At 27.3% G+C, this 22,307-nt stretch overlaps 1 protein-coding gene across 1 annotated transcript in view; it reads right to left on the bottom strand.

The window, feature by feature from the left end:
- The window catches only part of LOC119689943 (protein peste-like), a 30,996-nt gene extending 13,051 nt beyond the window's left edge, over nucleotides 1-17,945 (bottom strand). Inside the window, exon 1 of the mRNA XM_038104891.1 lies at nucleotides 17,821-17,945. The gene's annotated coding sequence lies outside the window, so the exon portion shown is untranslated. The remainder of the gene's footprint in view (nucleotides 1-17,820) is intronic.
- Nucleotides 17,946-22,307: the final 4,362 nt, after the last annotated feature.

The following is a 22,307-nucleotide window of genomic DNA, read 5'->3' on the forward strand; positions in this document are numbered from 1 at the left end:
GCTAAGCCCCAATTTGTTCGAAAAGATTTTCACTACCGACTCTGTCATATAGTTTAAAGCCATCCATATAAAGTTTAACTATGTTAGCAGGAGTAACTCTATCCATTGAATGTAGTTTTCGATATGCAGCCAAATAGACGCTAGATTATAAATAAATATCTTGACAAGCTCAATATAATTTTTTCACACTATGTATATACGTATACTTTTATGTATATTAAGAAAATTAAATCTCATTATTAGCATAAGAAATATTATTAATACAGTCAAAGTTCTATAACTCAAAGTACCATTTTGCAAAGAAAAGGTTTAAATCAAGGAGATTTCGAATTAAAAAATTTATTGTAATTGTATGTAATTTGCTCTCTTAACCCTGTTATGGAAGTTTGACTATATATATAATTAATAGACGATAAAATTTGTGACGTTTTTAAATTTTCTTAATATTTATTTATCAAATTTACATAATTTACGCATTAGCAAATAAAAAAGTATTTTTGAGATAACAATTAAACAATAATTTCAATATAAAACAAAAGAATTTAAAGCAAAAATATTGTTTATATAAAAATGCAAACGTTTAGTGCATTTTTTTATACAATTCACAGAAATGTATTACAAATTGAAAAATTTGTTATTTTTTTGTTCTGGATTATTTAAAACAGTTTCAATCAATTTTGCGATAATCGCTTGATAAGCACTTTTATCGGCTTATACAGCGTTTTTGAATACACAATCAAATATGAATTTATTTGCAGATGTTCTTTGTTGATGAGTAAATTACTGAAGAGATTATAGAACAATAGAACCAGATATGCCTACAAAAATTTATAACGAATTTAACTTTCCAAAATTTATATACGTTCTTTCTCAGTAAAAGTACCAGCCTCGGTTTAATTAGTTACGGAAATCGAAAAAATGCTATGGATAGATGAGGATACTCAACCAATTTTACTCAAATACCTCAAAAATAGTAAATAAATAAACACATTTTAAACAAAAAGCAAATTTCTTTTAATCGCGAATCTCTATATCTCAATATGACAAGATTTGAACTCACTTTAGTTCAAGTAATGAGTTATTTACATATGTAATATAAGTCAATAAAACCTTATTAAATACTATAATCTTCATTTATATCTAGGTATGGCAGAGAAATGAATTGGAATTTAAACACAAATCTGAAGTGACTGATTTGAAGGACTTGACAATTAGTATCGCTAATAAATATCTTTTGTGTGTTACAAGCAAAAATTGCTACTTCTCTAATACCATGTTTCCACTTGTCTCATTTAAGCAGTTTTGTTCATAGAAAATAATGAAAAGCTAATGAGAAGAATTAATCATACAAAGAGCTTTCATATAAATAACATCATTATAAATAAATCAACTAATTCCAAACGAAAAATGACGAATACAACCCTTAAGAATAAATTTTTCTTCAGGAAAATTACCGATATTTGAAATTTCTTCATTACTATGTGTAAAATCAGCTTATGCCAATGAAAATAACCATTTGTCTTAATTTCATTAACATAAATAGATTTTGCTGCAATGGAAACATGATATAAATGTATAGCAATCAGCTTCGATAACACAACTCATATTATTAACATCTAAAAATTTTAAAATATTATGCTATTGAGTTACTCTTTGTCGTATCTTTGATTACCATCAAGTAATATCTTTGGTAGATAAATAAATTCAGTGGAAACAAACACTTATTATAATTTAAAAGAAGGAATCGTGCACTGCGACCTAAAAGATCTATTGTGCCCCTTAGCCGGACTAGAGTGTTTCAGCAAGTCCGATTTCTTTAATGAAGGCTGGTATAGAGCCTATCTTTCCTAGTCTTAAAACCCTATGATTCATAAAACAACTTTCTAGGTGTTTTTTCCGCTTGTGCATCAATGCCGGGCACTCCTCAAGCACATGGTATGCTGTTTATCTCTCTTCTATGCAGTATCTGCATTCTGAGTTGGATTGAATTCGATAACTTCGATGGGTGAACACTTAAAGCGGGGTGAACTTTTTAAGTAAACATGTTGTTTGCTCTTTCATGCAGGTATCCAGCACTTAAGCTTTGCAAGAGCCTTTAAATTGTTTCAATAATTAAACAATTAGTCCCATGTTAAATAGAGGGACTCGTAGTGATTGCGACATCAACCCAACCTAATCTATTACACAATTATGAGAGCGATAATACGGAACCAATATATCACCTACAGCAGCGAAAACCTTATAAGCCCATTTTATGATTGCTAATATGAGCTTACTGATCTGTTATTTAGTAACTAATTGATCTGTGACGGAAATATCCGTACCAATATAAAATATGTATTTCAAAAATCTATTTCCATTGCAATCTCATATAGAACTTTATTTTCCGTTATTATATAAAAATTATAACAAAAAGTCTTTAATTAAAAATAATAAAGTGGGATGTGCAAAACTAAGATTCAATTTAAATAAAAAATAATAATTTAATTACATTTGCACTTTGGTATTTTATTCGGCGATTGTATTACTCAATAAACTCAATTAAAATTTGGAATATCTTATTTTTAGTAAAACAATTACGATTACAGCACGCAATATTAATTACAAGTCATTAAGCACATATCAAAAGTCATTAATTAATATATGTCGCATTTTGAATGAAAAGATACTCACTTCTCGTCTGTATCTTTTTTTATTTAAGTGCGTACTTTTTTAAAACAAATATTTGAATAATATTTTTAAAAATCTCTAATTATAAAAATAGATTTTAATATTTTTCTGTTTTTTGTTTTCTGCGCGTATTAGCATATAACTATTTAAACGGTATGAAAAGGTTTCAGAAAAAAAATTAGTTATTTACCTAAACTAAATTTTTAGCAAATCATATTTTTAATATCAAATTTATTTAATCTATTCTCTAATGTTTTTATAAGAATTTCACAAAGATTTTAAATTAAATAATGTTTTCGATGATGCCTGATGACACTTATTCCAAACAAATCAACTTTGAATCCTCATAATTCCCAACCCTTTTAAGTCCAATAACATGTTAGACATCTAATTCAAGAACATTTAATATACTAAAAGCTGATCTATATCTTGAACTATCTGAATAAGATAACTCTTTTTTCACTCAATAAGGTTATAACTATTTGATCAGGTCTATATAGACTAGATAAGATCGCCAAATCACTGAATAGGTTGGAGGGCCGCAGATATAAATAATTTTTCCGGAGAAAAATATAAACACGGTGATAATGATAAATTTAGTTTTATTAATTCTTTATTAATTTATTTTTTACATTTCTATTCATATCAACATTATTAATATTAGTTATTGCAATATAAAAAATATCTCATTTTTAATATAATGACTTATGGCACTGGATACGAATTTTTTGAACGCGTACTACAAAGAAACATATACTGAAGTCCCGGTCAATTAAGTAAATTTATGTGAAGTATACTAAATTATTTAAAAAATTTTAATTCATTTATTTAGGATACCACAAAACTGATATAATGTGATGTTACTAAAATATAACAAAGAAACAATTGCCTATTTGTGTTAGATTAGAAACATATCGCGGGCCTCATGAGACCCGTGACCCGTGCTTTGGACAGCCCTGATTTGAATGATCCACTATAATAAGAACTTCGTTAAATTCTGATAATAAATTACCACAAAAATAAAATAATGTAATGTTACTAAAATATAACAAAGAATAATTTGCCTAATTATGGTAGATTAGAAACACATCGCAGGTCGCACGAGGTCCGTGGCCCATGCTTTGGACAGCACTAATTTGGATGATTCACTATAACACGAGCTCCGTTGAATTCTAAAAATAAATTATTCAAATCATTTTATAGAAGTATGCTTTGAAGTCCAGCATGAATTAGTGTGCGGTCATAAATTGTCATTTTTTTAAATGATTTTTTTTGGAGATATTTTTATACTTATTATTGGTAAAAAGAATAAGAATAAAAAAAATGAACAGTTTTTAATTAAATTATTTATATAACATTATTCAAAGAAATCATTAAATTGATTTTTAATCTAAAAAATCTATATTCACAATATAAACTATTGTTTTCAATAGAGAGTTTTTTACAGGAGTGAATTGCAACAACAAAAAATTTTTATTATTTATTATTTAATTAAATTTTTGGCTGAACATAAAACTGTTTCGAGTATTGCCAAATACCCATTATCAGTGGTATTATATTAAATTATTCGTAAATAAATTCTTAAGACTATAAGTACCAAGAGTTAAACTCCTACCCTGCCAAATTTGAAGTTCAGAAACAGTGTTCATTAGCCAATTGACCTAAAGCTTAATCTTATTCTGACCTTGACTTACATATTCTAACTTGGAGTTTTGTTAATTTACTGTGAAAGTTAATTAATAAATTCACTTGTTGTGTTATATTAGAACGACATCATAAATTAAGTTAATTAATTTTATTTATATTTTTAATTCTTAAATTTCAATACTATTCTTTTGTAAAGGCATTATTTATTGATGGTTTGATTACTCTTGGTTGTATAACATATATAAAGCATAATCTGGGAGGTTCCTAAAAGGAATTATTTAAAGGATTCATAGCAATATGTTAAATATATTAAATAAATTTATATTTCAAAAATAATGATCATAAGAGGTCTGATTTAGGCAAGAGGGTTATTTAAAAACGATCGTACAAGACTTTAAACCGATTTACATGAAAGAATCTTCATAACATTTTCCAGATACGATTTTGAAGGATTATCGCTTAGTCGAGAGAAATTTAGTAGAAGCTTTAAGAATATCATAGGGTTCAATGAGAAATATTATGTGTTATGCTTTAAGTTAAGAAAACATTTACTATAATAATACAACAAAAACACAACTGAATACAACTTTGCTAGAAAGAATTATGGGTAACATTATGGTTCTAAAACAAAGTAAGACACTAGGAAATTTCGTATATATAATATTCTCGGGATATTATATTTAAAAATCAAATAATTTTTAAAATTAAATTTTTTGAAAACACTCTATAAGTGCTTTAAGTGTATTATAAGTGTATATATATGTATAAGTGTGTAATGTAAACAGGGTGTTACCAGATTAGTCATTATACTAGATTGTTCAATAAGTTAATGTAGCGGAAACAAAAATTTGACTTTAAAAATGAATCGATTTTTAATTGAGTTTTTATACATAAGTATAAGAAAGTTATATATATTATATATACTATGTAGAAGTGGATAATGTAAACAGGGTGTTCCCGGATTAGTCATTATACTAGTTCAATAAGTTAATGAAACGAAACAAAAAACAAAACAAAAATTTGACTTTAAAAATTAATCGATTTTTAATTGACTTTATATATATATATATATATATATATATATATATATATATTATATATATATATTATATATATATTATATATATATATATATAAGTATATAAGTATATAATGTAAACAGGGTGTTTCCGGATTAGTTATTATACTAGATTGTTCAATAATAAGTTAATGAAATGGAAACAAAAATTTGACTTTAAAAATTAATCGATTTTTAATTGACTTTTTATATCTAAACTAGCTGACCCGGTGAACGTTGTTTCCCCTTGCAATTAATTTTCCTGGCGTTCGTTGCGTTGCTTTTGACTTTCATTAGCACGTGTGATTGTATCCTGGTTTCTTACATTTTCATTGTTTTCTGCCGATCTATTTAACCGACGGTTTTGGAGTAATTGTGAATTCCGAGTCCGTCGACAACTATTTCCTCCTCGTCCACGAAGACGTGGCATTGTTTTTTGTACGTTATTTATATCTTTATATATATAATTCTTCTTTTTTGTGTGTTGAATTTTTGAATTCTCTAGATTTACCAGGAATACCACCACATAACTTAAGATTAAAAATTGGCTCACCTATAATTATGCTGCGGAATTTAAATGCACTTAAGCTGTGCAACGGCAGTTTTACGATTCATTTTAGAGATTTTAAAGTTTTTAAACAAATCAAAGTAAGCATGAATAAATTTTAAATTTCTAATATAAATGTATATGCATACCAAAAAATAAAAAATTAATTAAAAAGACATTATCTAGTGGGCCAAATTGTGAATCTAAACCTTCCTTGAATCCACTTGAACACTCACAAAAAATTTCATCAAAATCGGTTCAGCCATTTAGGAGGAGTTCACTGTCAACACACGTACAGAAGAATTATATATATAAGATATGAGAAAGTTGTTCGATATAGTGCAATAGATATAAGAACTCAGGTGTGGCAATAAATAATAAGCAAATCTAAATGAAAAGTATTCAGTATATAAAACTTGCTTGAGTTTACAATTGGTTATTGAAGACATTTATAACCACTGAATGTGTCAAGCTGATTCATTTATGGATCATTCATTTATAGAGGACTGAACGAAAACTATGTGTAATCAATAAATGCGGAATCACAAAAACCATTGTGTGTAATAAATATTGGAAACAATTCAAGATAGAAGGTAGTATAGCTATGGGAATAATAAAGTCATTGTTTTGAACGCCAAGTGGACAAATTCATATAGAGGAAAATAATGCACAAATCGACGATATTGGAATGTGCTTAATGAGTTGTAATTAATGGAGTGGAATGTTATTAAAATTAGTTAATCGATTTTATTTCTGAATGTTATCACACTTTACATATCTATATTAATAAGCGAACATACTAATATACTTAGCTGAATATAAGAATATTCACTTGAGAATATTTTCAAAAAACATCACAATTATTTGCATAAATTAATTTTAAATGTTAACAAGTGTGCACTCGTACTCGTAATTAAAGCGTATTTCATTGAGGAAAAATTAGTTTTATTTTATTTCAAAGAGATTTCTGTAAAGACTCAATGTTAAATAAAATCTTTTTAAGTTCAGTCATAGTTTCTCATTAAAAGTTTACTTTTTACAAAACAAAGTTTGCAATTAGTAATCATCAAGTTGAATTTCAAGATTTAATTTATTATGCAAATTAATTGATATTTTTTAATAATTTATTTGTTTAACATCTATGCAATCTACTAAATATATCAGCAAAATGCATTAACAGAAACATTAATTCTTTGATATTCCAAATCTCTCACACTTTAAGAACAATATTTATGATTCTAATGTTGTCCTCTTAATTATATTATATCAAAAAAAGAAATATAAATACGGATATATATTCTGTATAGAAAGTAATAAGTAAAAAAATACATAACAAGACATTAATCAATCCAAGAAAGCACATCCAGTACAATACTACTATCCCAGCTCTTGTAACAATCCTCAACACATTTTTCTTAGTCTAATTGAGATATGACCCTCAACTACTTCAAGGAAATGTCTTATTCAGCTACAATCGGATCACAGGGAGTACTATTGCAAAAATAACTTATATTAGTTAAATTTCCCGTGTATAATATATGAACTAAAAGTGTCGGGAATCGAGACCTATCACACGAGACTCATTAGTTAGCACACAAAGCCAACATAACCTTAATAATAATGGGTTCGTTTTTTTTTATTTATTTATTATAATTAATTAAAAAATAAAAAATCTTATAACTAAGATAGGAAAAACCAGCACGAGCTGCCAGGGCCTTCAAATCGGTTATTATAAATTAAATTTTATTGACTAAATTACAGAATTTAATATATTTATATATCAAAAGTATATTTTTAACAGTAATGGTTTTTAATAAACTTATAGCAAAGAAGTTTAAAAATATATTACTACGAATAGCGTCAAAATAAGGGCAATTTCTATAAAACCTTTGACTGGAGAAAATCGCAAAAATTTGTAATGAACTATTCAATTCCAGTTAAAGAAAATAGTTTGAATAACAGGTGATAAAATATGAGTATATGGTTGTTACATGTTAACGAATAGAAATCGTTTTGATATAAGTTTTTGATAGAGCAAAGTTTAAAAGAGTGCTGTGTCTGTTGATATACTTTTTCAACCTTGTCCCTTCAGAAGTATTCATAAAAACGATTGGTATTCGTTTTAAGACCTTAACCATATACATACATTTTATCACCAACTTAAACACATTTGAGCAAGTCAAGATCGTCAAGGTCATCAACAACGTCATTATGTCAGTATTCAGAAACAATTAGGCAATTTTGGGTTTGTTAAAAAGTCAATAATTTCAAAAAAAATTTTGCTCCCACTCATTTTGTGTTTAATACATTCGTAATAATCGCTTTTTAAGCCATCTAACATTTTTGTTTCTTTAGAAACCTCACTAATGGTTATATTTAATCTATTTAATTTTATCCACATTTTCATTAATTGACTAAACCTGGCGTCAACTTCAATGTGTTCCTAACTGTCGTGAAGATACATGTAACATTTAAAAATCTCTATATGATATATATATGGTATTTCTAGTTCTACAACAATATCTCTAATGGTGACTAAAATTAATAAAGGAGATATCCTTTAATTAGACATAGTCTCTTCAAGCATATGTACGTTTTCATTATGGTTGTACCTCGTGTCATCTTCAATGCTTCCTCGATACTATTCATAAAGTTGTTTTATAATATCACGTTCTTGAACATTTTAAATGATTTCAAATATTTTTAAAAACGAAAATATAAAACGCTTTTTTCATAAAACGTTTTTGTAATTTCATAAAATAATTTCATATTAAAGGGTTTGTGGAGGTAAAGAGTTACCAACTCATTTATTAATTAATTGAATTTTTGGCTGAATATACAGCTGTTTCGAGTATTGCCAAATATCTATCATTATCATACATGAACGACCAAAAATTCAATTAATTTATAAATAATAAAATTTTGTTGTTATAATACAGTACTTGTCAAAAAACACTTCTTTATTAAAACAATAATTTCTATTACACAAATGGTTTCTTTCCTCATAATCAACTTTAAAAACCCAGTGTAATATATTGTCGTTTATGAAATCCTTCTTCTTAATATTAATATGGTACCATCACAATTATAAGTACAAAATTGTGAAAATCTTTGTTTATCTAGGAACCAGCCTAAACACCAAAAATGATGTCAGCCTAGAGATTCAACGAAGAATCACTCTTGCCAACAAATGTGACTTCGGGCTAAGTAGGCAATGAAGATATAAAGCCCTCTCTCGACAAACAAAAATCATGCTCTACAAATATCTTATCAGGCCTGTCCTGTCGTGTGGTACAGAAGCTTGGAAAATAACAGTAATAAGAATGCGTTAGGAGCATTCGAGAGAAGTATTCTGCGGAAGATCTATGGTCCCTTACGCGTTAGCGACGAGTATCGAATTAAATGGAACGATGAGTTGTATAAGCTATTTTTGGTCATATCGTACGAATGGAAGAAAGTGCTCCGACTGAAAAGATACCCGCAGGTGGAAAAGGCGGTAGAGGTCGTCCGCATACTCGATAAAAGGACCAGGTGACCAACGATTTGAGGGCGCTCGATACTACCAACTAGCGATAGCAAGCAACTAATCGGGCTGACTGGTGGAGTCTGCTCGACGCGGCTAAGGACGACTCACATCTGTAATGGCCAACTAAGCAAATAAGTAAGTATCATCACTTTCTTGAAAATTTTAAATACTTCACTGCACTAACGTCCCTTTATAACACCAAAATTTCTTATATAAACTCTATGAGAAATTTATGACAATTTGCTATTAATTAACAAGTCTTGCTAATTCATTCAGTAAACAAAAGTAAGGTATCGTAGTAGCTTCATAGCTTACAGGTACAATACTTCCAATGCAACCAATACATAAAAAAAACTTGGCTGGCCAATAAAGGTAGGTTCTTCAAAATTATCATTACTTTTTGTCTACACATCGAATACGAATATAATTTAAGGGGACTAAGTAATTAGAGTAATAATCTATGTACTATAAAGGGATTATCAAGAAATATTTATTTTAAACAGAAGTTTTATAAATTTATTGATATTTTAATAGATAAATAAATAACAAATTTATTAGAAACAATTTGAAACATAAAGGAGAGACATAATGAACACGTTTTATTCATGAAATGCTTCACATACATATTTTAATTACTTATTATATTGCGATTAAGTAGGAAAGTCTATAAAATTCAGTACAGACTATTTATATTGAATGTCATCAATTATTTTCATATAAATGGATTATCGCTAAAAATTTCAGTTCAGCCCAGGGTAGATAAAGGGTTAATCAATACATGAATTATACGGTAAACTAATTATCAGAAAATGATTTGTGAAATACGAGTATATAAAATGCAATTAAAAAATTGCACAGTATAAAATTATGTATATATGGTTGTATCCGTAAATCAATTGTAAATATACGATTTATATATATGTATATATTTGTATGTACTCGTATGTATATTTATGAAATTATTTATTAAACATTTACAGTAAATTAATTTTATTGCTTAACGTATTAATTTATATGTAATCAATTTGTGAGATTAAGAAAAAATTCAGAAAATATTAAATGTGTGAATTGGTGTTTGATAACTGATAATTGTTGTTTAAATGTTGTTTAGTGTTTTTTTTTAATTAATTACATATATATGTATGTACAAATTAAATACTAATTTTCTAAACTTCTCATGTTCCCTAACTTCGCATTATTATTAGTTTCTAGCCAATTGAAATACAACTGTAAAATAATGTAATTCTTCTATAGAAAATACGTATAGCATAGGGCGCAACTTTGTAAAGAAATTTGTTTATCATCATTATAACGACTTTTCTTATATTAAATAAAAAATAATTATTGTTTTGTGTATGTAACATATAAAAATTACTGCAACCAAGAGATCTATTTTACAGTCTCAAAGTCTTTTCCAGTCTCGTTACCCATAAGAACTCAAAAATGTCAGTTGGATTAAGCATTGATAGTGCTTTTCTTGGTATTAATTGTGTTCCTAGATACTTATTGTTGTCTTTTTGGCATGAGCCCATCGCATTTTTCTAATATATACTATAGTGGCTCGGATTGCAGACAAATCCCAATATGTACATGAGATTTGATACCATATTTATGCTAAACAGATATTCTTTGAGCGTACAGTTGATAAAAAATACTCCTCAATCGAGAAGTTTTACAAACAATAGAGACATGAACTCTTTTTTTTAATTTATTGCTTCTGTTTATTTTATTATAAATTAATTATTCGTTATTCTCAGATACACAAGATGGTTTTCAAACTTCTGAGTTTCTTATACAATAACACAATGGACCGAAAGGCGTAGCCGAATTCTAATTTGGATATCCTAAACTAAGCCACTACAAACCCAGTTAATAAAAGATTTCTGTTAAATGTATTAAAAATGGAGCACAGTGAACCAATAGGCCAAACTGAAGTCTTTTGGATATCCTAACCTAAGCTACTACAAACCCAGTTAATAAAACATTTCTATTAAATATATTAAAAATTATACGTACAGAACATCGTTATCAAGAAGGAAATATTAATAGCTCTGACTATTTGTAGGAGATGCCGTTAATGTATGACTCAAATTATTATTCCAATGCTACATATACGAATTTTCATACAAACAATGGAAAGTATAATAGTGTTAAAACAAGGATATCCTTATGTAACATATATCTGTGGATAATAAATTTTTAGAATAAAATATAGATGGCGCCACTCTTAAGCAATCAGTACGAATTTTAGAAACTTGACAAACTGATGTTTAGTTAATAAGCTAATAAATATTAGTAAAACCATTTTTGTAATTTTCATAATAACAGAAAATACTAAACTTCGGTAATAAAGTATTTCTCCTGATGGAAGGAATTGCTTTGCAAATCAAACAATAGATTAAAAGTATTATAACAATTTAGCTGAATAAAAATAAGCTATTTATCTGTGATGTACTGAATTCAAAGATGGCAATACATTCACCAATAACATTGAACATTTGCCATGAAGTTAAGTTTGAGAAAATATCTGGCATCTAAAATATATCAAAACGAAGTATAAACCTTAGTTTGTACGCACATTTAATGATGCGAACTGTGTATTTTATATCATGTTTCCACTTCACTCATTTAGGCAGTTTTGCTCATTAAGGTCGGTCAAAAGAAAAGTATACCATACAAAGAGCTTACATATAAATGGGCTCATTATAAATAAATCAACTGATTTAAAACGAAAAACATCGAATGCAAGTAAATTTCCTACAAGGGAAATAGCTAAAATTTGAAATATTTGTCGTATGTTTTATATATTTTACTTAAAAAATGTAAACAAACAAGCAAATTACAATGTATAAATCAGCTTATGCCAATGGAAAGGACCTAATTTTAATTTCGTTATCATAAGTAGTGGAAACATGATATTATAATAGTAACCATCAAAAAGCGTTAAATGTGACAATTAAACGAAATTTCAGTTGGAAAGGCTTCGGCCATCACAGTTTGAGATGCGTAAGTTATTTTATGCGACATAATATTAGATTTATAGTAAAGAATTATGAGAAAAACACCTTCAAACGAAATGTCCATTCACAGAGACAATATACCAGGACTTAATCCATTAAAAAAAAATTGTACGAATTGCTTTTTGAATCATTTCCGAATCTATTATATTCTCGGGATCTGCCTACCAGCAATTACTACCTACTTAAAAACATAAAGAAGGTACGACAAAATAAATAATGGACTCCAATCTTGAAATTGAAGCCTTCTCTGAAGCCAAAGAAAAATCGTTATACTAAAAATGATCAGAATTTTGGAGAAATAAAATGAGATTTTATTTATTTATTAAACATTCTTGTGTGTTGCGTGATAAATAAAAATATCAAAAAATATTATTACACATATTATAATTTTTATTTTATTATTATTATTAGTATATTTATTTAAGAAATCAATAAAAACGGTAACAGTTTTTTAGATGTAGAATAAATAAGATGCTTGATGCCCTTAAAAGTTTTCCTTTTTTATTATTCATAAAAAATTCATATTTATCTGTTTAATGTTATTTATAGCTGCTTAAGCTTATTAAATTGTATTATTTACTTTGTTCACATTAAGTATTAAGTATCGCTTGAAAATAATCAAAAATTACAACTTTATAGGTGATAAACTCTCATATTACCTAATTATAAAATCTTTACCTAAAATGTTTATTTCTTTTTAACTTCCCACTGCATATTGAGATAATTGGTTGACCCAGAGGGTATAAAATTGTAAACATTTCTAAAAATACTTTGCCTATGGACTTGACATTCTATTCATGCTGCAATTAGTTTACTTTATATAGAATATATACATATATATAAGGAAGTAAGCTTAACAGAAAAATATATTTAAATCAATGTATATTTATATAAATACTTTCTACTTATATATACTTACAAGAGATAGTAAAACTATCTAAGGGAATGGAATTAAAATTTAACACAAATTTATATTGGTCAAATTGTCTATTTGGCATATTGGTTTATTTTCGCCAATACTAAAATTGTATATAATTAATTAAATCTTCATAAAAACCCCCTTGAGTAATTCAGTGTCATTGTATATATCATTGTCATAGTTTAGTATCGATCACTAAGTAGCTTCAAATATACTCCGGAGATGGATGTGTGGGTTTACTGTGCTTGTTTGAGATATTGATTTAAGAATATAAGTTTCGGCAGTGACAAATATGCCGGCAATATACTGGAGTTATGGGCTTGTAGCCACAGAGATGGTTATGGGCCCATGGTGACAGTGCTCAAGTCTTGAAGTTCCAGTTTGTTGAATTCAATTAGTGACTGGAAGTCTGAACACAAAATTAAAATTAATTATGAGCTCGTTATAATTTAAAGCACGGCAAGTGCTTTGGCTAATGTCACTTAAAAAAAGAAAAAAATTAAAAAAAAATAAAAAAGTAACAAAAAAACTTGGAACTTGAGCATTGAAAGTTTGTGCAATCTTGGCTACTTGTGGATCAGTCATTGTTTTTAATTTGAGAAGCACAAGTTCTAAGTCTGGCACTTGCAATCCAAACAAATTATATACAGACTATAAACTAATTAAAAAAATTCGAATATTTTCTAAGACCACTGATGATAAGTACTTGATAATATTCGAATCAGCATTGTATGGTCAGCCAAATTTCAATAAATTAACTAAAATTTTTGTTGTTATCTTCTCAATTCTGTTTGAACCTTTCTAAAATCATTAGTATAAAAATAAAGAAAATCTATCAATTACTATTAAATTACTTTTTTAAACGCAACGACTGGATTGATGTGGAAGCTTTTGTCATATTTCTCTTCTCTTTCATGAATATTTTGATCCTTCTCCGCTTCTATCAAATATTAAATTCGAATTTTTAAATCAATTATTACGTATTAAAGAGACCAAAAGCACTTAACAAATGAATTAATTTGTAAAGTAAATTCTATTAAATTTAAAAAAAAAAAAAAAATAATAAATAAAATTAATAATATTTATGGCTTTTAGCCATGGAAAACCCAAACATTGTTGTTATTTAACTACATCTATAAAATTGGAGGTGATAAGTAAGAGAGCTCTATCACAAAATGCCATTACAATAGTTTACTATTATCAGATATTTTTTCCAAACATATATGTATTTTTTCATTTTTTTAAACGCTATTTTAGAATCTATATCAGCATTTATATTATATTTATTATATAAAACTAGGTATTTATATATAAATCCACAGGCATTAAGAATATCTGTAATATAAAAAATAAATAAGGAATCCATACCAATAAAATTAAAAAAAAACTTAAACGAAAGATCTTGTGAAACTTTACATGCAAGATCTATTATTTTATTAGAAGTCTTTGAAGCTGTATGGCAGGAAGGTAGGAATAGGCTTTCACAGAAACAATGAAAGCCAGACGTACAGGATGATATTCAAACTTTAAGGGTCAAGAACCGAAAAAATAGAAGTTTTTAAATAGATGAAAAATTACACGGAAACAATGAAGGCAAAACGTGAATGATGATATTTAAATTTTAGTAATCAGAAACCGAAGAAATATATTGGCGCTTATTGAAGAAACCAACAGTTTATCAGGAGAGTGATGATGATAAAAAATAAAATGAAATGGGACAAAAATTTTAATATATTGATACATAAGTTAATACACCGCCCGTACGCGTAATAAAGTACAGAGAAGACACATGCTCATCCTCAGAGACGCCTGATGGATCCATCACCAATATGGGAACCGTGGTGTGTGATGCTGTACTTATTTATTTTATTTATTAAAATTATTAGATTATTTAAACAAATCAAGAAATTACAAATTTAGTTCAAACGGGCTCCTTATCTAATATTAGAATTACTGTTAAAGTTATAAGGAAAACTTTTCAATTTTAAATATTATTTAAGCAAAAACTTTACCGATCTAATAAACTTATAATTATAATTTGAAAAACTGTTATAAGAGCATTTTCAATACATCTTTATAAAGGTATTTAAGCTCTGTTAAGTACTTAAATATTTTTAAACTACGCGTTACTATATGAACCACTGTCTATATATTTAAGGGAACTTTTTTGCTCAATCAGTTTTTAATTGTAAAAACAATATTAATAAACATTTATTGTTTACATAGAAAATTTCGATAGAAAATAATAAAATTATTTCTTAGTACACATTTCTAAAAATATTTTTTTTCAAAAATCCAAGAGTACAGACACTATTTTCATTTAATTATTTCTAATGAAATTTTATATATATATATATATATATATATATAATATATATATATATAACAATAATAATATAGAAAAGTATTATAAGTAAAAGGCCCTAAGAAATGTTTAAACAATTACGAAAACGTTTCTCATGCCTAAAGTTTTTTGCCATCAGGCAAAATGATCAAAGCCTCAGAAAGTTTTCTAATTTCTAATCGGCTTTCATCCAATACTATTTAAAGCATATTGTATTATGAATGTCCATCCTTGGCTAACAGTAGGAACAAATTTTTAGAGAAGTACTTATAGCCCATATAATCATTAGTAAAAACAAAAAACCTGTTAAACTGCATAAAAACTTACCTAAATATACCTACTTTTTTTACAGGCGGTTCTTGAGTGAATAATCCATTAAAACATCAATAATTATTATTTAGGTGAGCCGGAAGAGAATCTGTCATTCAACCGATAGTCAGCATTTAACCAACTCATTAAGCTGGTGCGATCAATTAAACCAATTAAGCTGTTTTTAGAATTACATATAATGACATAGAATCCCTGCTAACTTTCCAAAATCGTATTAATTTTGTAAGAGTCTATTATTTTTTAAATATAAATGAACTATTAAATATAATTTGGATAGTGAAACCAGATTTAAATAGGGGACTAGTTTTAAAAAACAACCCAATGCCTCCCGGATTACACAATTGAAAAAATATGTTCACTATCACATATCTACTACCTGAGATATACTACCTGAGAGATATTAATAAAAAAGTAGTAAAGTTTTATTTCAGAACCCAAAGTATGGATAAGTATGAAACTGCTTTGAATTATATTTTTTCCAATCAACTTAACAAACTGCTTCATCATATTTATGAATCATAGAGGCAAAAGAAAATGTATTCAATTGACGTCCTAGAAGTGTTTTAATACCTTTCGCCGCTTTCTACCCGAATTAGGAAAGAAACTTATTAACTTGACATATTAAGACGGCAAGACAACTCCGAATTCAAAAGCGGAAATAAGTAAGGATATTTAAAAGTCCTAGATAACTGTTTTCATGATTCCATTTTACATAAGGATAATACTTTTTACATATATGTTAGCTTTTTGTTTTCGAAATTTATAGCATTTATTATCACAAACTTACTTTTTATTACTTCTATTACTTTCAAAGTAGGCTTTCAGATCTGACCTTATTATTTGTGAATGTCCAGCTCATAGTAGACAGCTCTTTCACGACTTAGATGGATGGTATTGTTATATCTCTTCTTAAATTCTGGAACAACAAACCTCAACTGTACTAAAATTTATCATCAACTGAAATATACAGGGTTAAAAATGAAGGGTATTCAAAATAAATCTACTCTAATCGTAGTGTATTCTGACCTTTATTAATAATAATACCATTACGATTTTTGAGTGAAAGTGAGCAATTGATTAATTTTGAAAAAGACTAGACCTATATACAAGCGATTGAAGCTAGTTAATATTGAACATATAAAACAATAACTTTAAAATATATTTTATATATTTTTAATTGACACATTTTAAAGAGTCTAGAAGAAATTGTTTATGACTCAACCTCGGATGTAAAAGACACGTTAAAACTTTTAGGGCCTAAGTCAAACTGTTATAACTACTAATGATAATGATGACCCCAACATCAATAATTTGTAAGTACAAAACTGTTTTCAAGTAGAAAAATTTACTATATTTACTAAAGAACAGTTTGTAAATCAAAAATCATTAATTTTTTCAAATAGCAATAAAATGAAATATCAGTTTGGATATCTTGGAAGTATAGTAAACCACGGATGGAACATTTGCGTTCGTTCAAATAGAATAGTTGTGATTTAAAAAAAATTCGGGACAAGGAACCAAAATTTTAAAAACTTATTATAAAACTGTTTTGGTCACAAATAAAGGAATAAAATATTTTGAAAAAATATATACAAATTTTTAATGTTTAATAATAAATAAAGAAAAAAGATTCTTGAGTGATTTTTTTATAAAAATGTCTAATATTTAATTATTGAGAAAAATAATTATTGAGTGATTTTCTTCTTTTATTTTTATTTTACACAAATTAAAAACTGTTCACACTAATTAATTTTACTTACTTTAATTAATTCAATAAAATAAATTTTTAAATTTAATTATAGAATTTCTTAGTTCCAATTTCTTTCCCCCAAAACCAAACACTTCAAAGCAGGATTAAAACAAATTTAAAAGTAATATTATTTTAAGCTGTATTTTTTTAACAAACTTTCTATTATATTAAAAACTATTTATGATTTTGCAAAAATTGTATTCTAAAAAAAAATTATTTTAATATTTTTGTTTAATTTTTAAATTTTTTAAGTTTATTAAAGCACAATTTAATATGAAAACAAGTAGAAAAGAAAACAATGAACACGTTTTTCCTTTTCGCAAATTCACGTTTTATTCCTTCTTGCTGGAGGGAAATAAGCGCAACAGGCACACCACCAACAGGCGCAACAGCTTCTTTTGTTAAAGTTTAACTACGTTTCAAAAATAACGTCCGCGACACAACAACTATGCGTGTTTAAAGCTTGATAACGACTGTTATGATTGAATCGTTGTCAACAACGAACAGAATATAAGGGAAGTAGTATTCGGATTTTGTTTTTGTTTTTTGTTTTTTGTGTTTGTTGTTTGTATATTTATTATTGTTCTTACTATTTGTTTCATCGCAGCGGTTGTTGTTGTTATTATTATTAGTACTATTAATATTGTTTCATATTCCATTATGGTAACCGTTGAGCTTTTTTTATTATTGTACTATTGCTCTCTCTGCATTCGTTTTGCTGTTGTCATTGTTGTTACTGTTGTTGTTGTTTTTTATGCATAACTGTTTATACTTATAAAATAGTTGAATTTATTATTGTTGTATTGAACTGATCCAACACGAAGCTGTATGCTCAGAGTCGAATTAATACCTACCCTGTACTCATGTGAATAAAATGTGTAGTAGTGCTTAAAAACAACAACAATATGAAGTAATTTACAATTGGTAATTATTAGAAAAATTCTTGCAAAGATAATGATTATGATGCTGATGATAAATCAGATGATGAAGAAAAGCATTTGGAATTTACGTATGTAAATTAATGAAACTCAACGTATCGAAGTCAGTGTAGCGCTTAAAAAATATATACATAAATAAAAATTATATTTGGAAATATATATTTTACACCGAAATTCATAATTTTGCAAACAACAAAAATGCGATATTTGTTATAAAATAAAATATAAAAAAATCCAGAAAAAATGTACGAACATAAAAGTCAAGTAGGGCTTTGGGTCAGTTGCCTAATGAACGTTGACTTTGAGCTTCACATTTGGCAGGACTTGAGTTCGATTCCTGGTACTTCCTGGTACTTAAGTATAATTAAATATAAGATTACTAATAATTTCAACACCACTGATGATGGATATTTATCAATACTCGAAACAGCTGTATGGTCAGCCAAAAATTCAATTAATTAAAATAATATAAAAAGAATTTTTGTTTTTGTAGATCACTACTGTTCGAAAAACTTCTTTATAAAAAAAAATATAAAAGCATAAATTTTGGATATTAAATTTTTAAATAAATTTAAGCTTAGAAAAAATAACAATGATAGATTTAAAGAAAAGAGAAATCAATACTACCGAAACAAATGAAGGCAATATTTTTTAAGAAAATAAAAACCGTGTTCCAGATTCAAGAGTATCGTAAAAATTGGGAAGCTTGAAGATACATACATCTACTAATAGTCAAAGTTTAATATAATAACGCCCACCGCATGCTTACTTGTACACAAAAAATTTATATATTTTGGTTTGAATTGAGTATATTTTATTGTTCACTGTTTCTACACCCTAGCTCGTAGCCCTCTGTTTGAACGACATTGCCTACTTCTCTTCTATAATCCCGTTGTATGATCGTGGTTACATAAAGTTTACTCTTAAATTATCTATTTAACCTAGTTGTTCTAACTTAATTTACAAGTACCCTCCTCTAAATCCATACACAATCTTTCTTCATGGCTTGGACACATTTACTTTATAAATGTTAAGCCTTTTGATAATCTACTTCATTTCTTTCCCTGTATTCTGGAATAAGATTCTCAGCCTCGGACCTGCACGGTGTCCTGCTCTGAATCTATTCTCTATTTTTGCCTCTTTGATTTGTAAACCATTTATATATGTATATATATCATGTGACATAGTCATACCCTAACTAATAAACCTTAAATATATAATGTAGTGCATACACTTCCACACTTCTAATTTAATGTAAGCATAATCTCAATTCGAAGAGACGCTTCTATTTTAATGTAAACATAAGATCCGTAGAAAAAAGGCTGGAAATGACGCCTGCAAATTGCAAACCCAGCATTAATGAATCTTTTGTGAAACATTGCCTTTCATGATAATGTTAAAATGCGAAGCTGGAAGTGATGTTTAGATCTTAAGGTTTAGACATACATAAGTTATTGTTTTCATGATATATATTCAATAAAAAGACAAATCAAACGAATCGAAGATAATTAGAAACGAAAGAAATATTGATTTTAATTTAAAAAAGTAGCAGTTCACACTACCGATGAATTTGACTTCTTTTAGAAGTCAAATGCATTTATATATAAATGCATATATATAAGCTTCTTTTATATTTATATATATATAAGCTTCTTTTTTTTCCAAGTACTGGATTTAAAATACGTCACAAACTTTCTTATATACATTGCTGTTCAAACATATTCATGCTGCTGTATGCAAATGAAGACTTTTAACTAATGGGTTAGCCAAAAGTTCCGTACATAAAGCGGGTATTACATATCATTCCTGAAAGTTTTTTGCACACTCGTCAAAGCAATTTAAAATTGCTTTCTAATCACGCGAAAAATAATCCGATGTTTCAGCTTCCACGATTTCAAACAGAATGAAATTTGCATGAAAGCCGAGAAAAATCTGATTGTATACGAAGAAACACGAGCAATATTTTGAGGAAGATTCAAAATATTTAGATTTCCGTCAATCTGTTCGTTATTCTTACAAATGTTGCCATTACACATGAGACTTGATTAAAATTTTGTGTTTCGACGCATCAAGTCAACATTTAAGAATGATGTATAATACCCGCTTAAGAACACCAAATAATATCGAGCAAAAAATTCTTACAGATATGAAGTTAAAAATTTTCGGATGTTGTATGTACTGGTTTTTTTGTTACAAATATCGAAATCTGCAAGTATCGTGTATATGCAAGAATCAAATTACTACTCTATTTCAAAATCGATAAATCGTTAAGTATTATATCTTATTTAAACAGTCCTAATATCTGACCAAACTTTTTTATAATTACTAAATATACATGGGACGTTCTGATAGTTTGCGCTTAAATATGAAACAAATACTTCATGACAAAAATATTTGTTAGGATTTTCTGAAAAATACTTAGAAACGTAACCCTAAAAATTATTAACTGATTTTATGTCCCACGCAGTATTAAACCACAAAAAAAAGCATAAAGGTTTCCATGAAGACCGTACAATAAGACAAAGTTGTCGCAATTGTAAAAGTTGAACTGATTGAACTTTTGTTGTGAATAGTACTAAACGAACTAAGCGACAACCACAAATAGTTATGTTTTGTAGTTCTGTTCTGTTCAGGGGGATTCTCTCAAAATTGTTTAAAATTATTTTTTTATGAATTAATTTAAAGTATTTGCTAAAATAAAGAGAATCATATATCGCATTTTGATTGTAAATCCGAATTAGATAAATATATTTTCATATATATAGTAGTTTATCTTAATGATACAGCATTTAACATCACTTTCACTATAAATTTACTGTCATTCATTTTCAACATTATTCAGATACTCTTAGTATTAAAAAATCGAAACATTTTAATATGTGTTAGTAAAAACCTTTGTAATACTTTATTAAAGCACTAATTTTAGCTGACATCTACATACTAGTATATATTAGCTTACGAAACTTAAAGAAATTGTTAGATTTTAATATAAACGATAAAATGGATCTGAAATTGTTGAAGTTTACTCCTACCATCTCGATTCCTAATTAATAAATAGTTATAAGTATAAAAAGATATATGGGAAAGTTTATTCACATTAATTTTCAACATTATTCAAATACTCAATGTTAGAAAATCATTATATTTAAATAAGTGTTAATAAAAACCTATGTAATGCTTTATTAAAGCACTAATTTTAGCTGACATCTACATACTTGTATAAATTAGCTTACAAAACTTTAAGAAATTGTTAGATTTTAATACAAACGGTAACGGACCTAAGATTGTTAAAGTTTACTCCAACCATTTCGAGATTGGATCTTCAATTACGTGTTAACATACATATATGTTTAGTATATAAAATTCTGAGTGCTTATTTAGTGGTGAGTAACGTCAATTTAGTATTTATATAATAAACTAATGCTAAATCATATTAAATTCAATTTATTCTCAATATAAATTAAATTTAATTACTATTCAATCAAAAAAGAAAAATTCGTATTTGATTCGTATCGATCTTTTGAAATGTATGTTCATTATATCACTGGCACGATTTGAA

The sequence above is a fragment of the Teleopsis dalmanni genome, chromosome X (assembly GCF_002237135.1).
Source record: "Teleopsis dalmanni isolate 2A chromosome X, ASM223713v2, whole genome shotgun sequence".
In the NCBI taxonomy this organism is placed as follows: Eukaryota; Metazoa; Arthropoda; class Insecta; order Diptera; family Diopsidae; genus Teleopsis; species Teleopsis dalmanni.